The sequence below is a fragment of the Miscanthus floridulus genome, chromosome 11 (assembly GCF_019320115.1).
Source record: "Miscanthus floridulus cultivar M001 chromosome 11, ASM1932011v1, whole genome shotgun sequence".
Lineage (NCBI taxonomy): Eukaryota > Viridiplantae > Streptophyta > Magnoliopsida > Poales > Poaceae > Miscanthus > Miscanthus floridulus.
Window position 1 is genome coordinate 36,698,095 of NC_089590.1, and position 3,578 is coordinate 36,701,672.

The 3,578-nt window shown below is 38.8% G+C and overlaps 1 non-coding gene across 1 annotated transcript; it reads left to right on the forward strand.

Annotated features, from left to right (window-relative positions):
• Positions 1-1,796: 1,796 nt before the first annotated feature.
• Positions 1,797-1,902, forward strand: LOC136495036 (small nucleolar RNA R71). The gene has a single exon (XR_010768828.1). It is a non-coding gene; the product is annotated as a small nucleolar RNA R71 (small nucleolar RNA).
• The last annotated feature ends 1,676 nt before the right edge of the window (positions 1,903-3,578 follow it).

Here is a 3,578-nt window from a genome sequence, read left to right on the forward strand (position 1 = left end):
TGCCTTTTGCATAGGTTGGAATGTCTTCTGGCGGCTCTTTGATTCTTTCTTTATTGACTAACTACTACTACTAGAATGCATAAATGACTAAATAACCAAACCTATTACTACCAGATAACTTATTCATTATTATTTATTTATTATATAAGTTTTTTTAGTTAATTTTATTTAAATGCAAACCCTATCCTATCATGCATAGCTACTACAGAACTTTATTTATTAACATAGAGTAGCTAAATGCAACTAACTAATCATGCAATGCAGAGCTAATTTATTTGGAAATTGAAATATGAGATGCAAATACTTAAAATGCGATAAATATGCAAGGGATAGAAAACTTACCTTTTTTAGGGCTCAAGGTCACTCTTCCTTGAGCTGGGGTGTTTCCTCTTATTTCACCTGGAGGCCTTGTCAGGATCAGGGGATGACGAAGTTGAGGATGGATCTTTCTTTTTACGCCATCTCTTTCTGTTCTTCTTCTTGACAGGCTTCTCTGGTTCTTTAATCGGCTTTGGTTTGTTCATCTTGATTCTCTTCGGATGCTTCTTCTTTTCTTGTTTCTCATCAAAGATGGGTTGTCCAAAGGCAAAAGCAAATATTTCTTTCTTTCCAGCAAAGTGGAGTTGGGTTTGCCCGGAAGCCACATATATGCAAGCATTTGTAGTATTAAGGAATGGACGATCAAGGATTAAAGGTGTATCCTTGTCATTGCCCATGTCTAAGATCATAAAATATGTTGGTACATAAGCCCTCCTAACCTTGACTAATAAATCAGTGGCTACTCCCTCAAGATAACGGATAGATTGGTCAGCTAGTTGTAGGTAAACTGAGGTTGGAGCTAAGGTAGTGTAAAACAATCTATCATAAGTTTCCTTAGACATAATGTTAACACTAGACCCTAGATCACATAGAGCATTATAGAAGGTATGGGTTCCAATGGAGTAGGTAATCACAGGGGTTCTAGGATCACCTTTCTTAATAGTAAATGGGGAATCTACTAAGTAGGAACCCCAAGAACTTAAAGAATAGCCATACTTTGTCGTAACAAGGTTGGTTGTCTCCATGGTTCCTTCAGGTTTGCCAGGAATTCCATCTTTTCATAGGATGGTATGGCAGCAGCTATTTGGGCTAATTGGGTTTCTATCATCGTATTGAAACTAAGTTGATTCTTTAAGGTAGAAGAAAAATCATTCAATTTAACATTTATGTTTTCCAACATCTTGTCATGAGCATGCAACTTTTTATTTATGCTATCAGTCATTCTACTTTGACTATAAACAAGATCTTTAAGGAAAGCATAACTATTATTACCTTGATTATTCACACGTTGGGAAGAGTAATAATTGTTACCTTCTTGATTGTTGGAGCGCTGATTCCATCCTTGATGTTGTTGTGGATGAAACCCGTTGTCGGTGTTGACAAAGTTGAGATCCTCCTGGGTCTCGGGACAGGAATTTCCCGAATATCCAACATCTCCATAGACTTCATAAGTCATGTGGCAATCCATGGCTTTGAGTGTCTCTTGAGCACTCATCTTCTCATAATGTTCCACTCGCTTCACGAGTAGATCCATTTTAGCTACAAGCATGTCAACTTCTTTAATTGAATGCATACCTCGTTTACGGGGTTGGAGTCGATCGTCGCTCCATCCTTGGTTGGAAACCATCTTCTCGATCAGCATCTTTGCATCTACAACACTTAGCGAAAAGAATGCTCCACCAGCAGCAGCATCTAAATGGCTCCTATCTAATGGAACTAATCCATGATAGAAGTTCTGGATCAAAAGCCAGTCTTCCATGCCATGGTGTGGGCATGCAGAGACATACTCTTCATTCATTCCCAAGCTTTGGGAATTGACTCATCTGCTAATTGTTGAAAACTAGAGATCTTATTGCGAAGAACATTAGTCTTTCCCATAGGAAAAACTTGACTAGGAAAGCGTTGGAACACTTGTCCTAGGTATCTACAGCATTGCGGTTAGAGTAAAACCATTGCTTAACCTTTCCTAACAAAGAGAAGGGGAAAAGGCGAAGACGTATAGCCTCTTGGATCACTCCCTTTATGGTGAATGTGCTACAAATCTCCAAAATGTGTTGGAGTTGAGCATTTGCATCCTCGTGGGCTTTCCCACAAAACGGACTAGCTTGAACCATCGTAATTACTGCTGGCTTAAGCTCAAAGTTAGCATCCCCATTGATAAAATTGGGTCCGGTGGCTAAATTAGCAGCTGAGGGTGCAGAAAAATCATGAATGGACTTGTCGGCCATGGGCGTGTTGGGTAGTGATAGGATTTGAGGAAAAAAGAATAAACTACTTAGGATAACTAAAAGCCTAGTTAGCAAAGCTAACTTGAAATACAAATTCAATGCCAGCTGCCTTCACCGGCAACGGCGCTAGAAATGCTTGTTGATACTTCTTAACGACTAGTGGAGGAATTCCGCAAGCGTACAGAACTATCGTGTAGCACTTCGCTCGGTGAGTACCGAGTGTCGAATTTATATTTTTTCCCACGGGAAGGCGGAAGGGTAAATTTATGTTTTTAGTTAGGTTTGCTAAGGTAAAGCCTAAGTGCATCCTAGGTAGGTGAATGATAATGGTGGGTTGAGTGTGAACTACCTAAACAAACTACTAAACAAGCTACACTAGAGATAGCTAGGTCAAAGAGCGAGTGATATATTTTTCAATAACAAAGGGGTAAACTAATGACCAGGAAAAATGCGCTAGTACTTCGAGGCACAGCCCGCCTACCAACTAGGAGAGTTAAATAGACAAGGTCTGCCATGAGTGTTGGTATTTATTAACTTGTCACTTGTTTAAATAGCCACCTAATGTTTGTTGACATTTCTTAACATCACTTTTGCTAAGTTGTCATCCCTAGCTATGATGCCAGAAATGCTTGTTGACATTCCTTAGAGTCACTTCTAGAATGACACTAAGAAGTACTTTAGTATTTCATTATGACTAGAAAGAATATATAAATAAAAGGGATCCGCAAGCGCACAGATAATATACCATTGTAGCACTTCACCCGGGAGTATTCCAGGTATTGTTATTTATATTTTTACCATAGGGAAGGACAGATAGTTGGAATATATTGATAACTTATACACATGATGGTGAGATAAACCATAACCAAGTTTCTACTCATAACAAGGGTAAGTCAAGAGATAAATATGATAAGTAATGATAAATGATCACTCAAAGTACTCCTTTCTATGGCATTAGCATTGCTAAGTAGAAATTAGAGGAATAATTCCTAAGTCATTCTTAATTACTAGTCAAAGCATATGTTGATTAGTGCAATTACACTTAGTAGTCATGGCTAAGATCAACTTCATATCTACACATAAGGGATATTACTAAGGAAGATCAAGAACAGAGCATGTCTTCCTTCGTAACTAGATCCTACTTGTCCTATATTCGGGGAGTGGACTGCAAAGGACTCAACAAAAGTGTCACATATGTGATCTACCACATGGCCGAGAATATAGGGTGCATCCATAGGTAAACAACATATAAGCACCACGCTTACACAATGTCGACCACTCACCCCATGTACATTGGAGCGAGCTCTATAC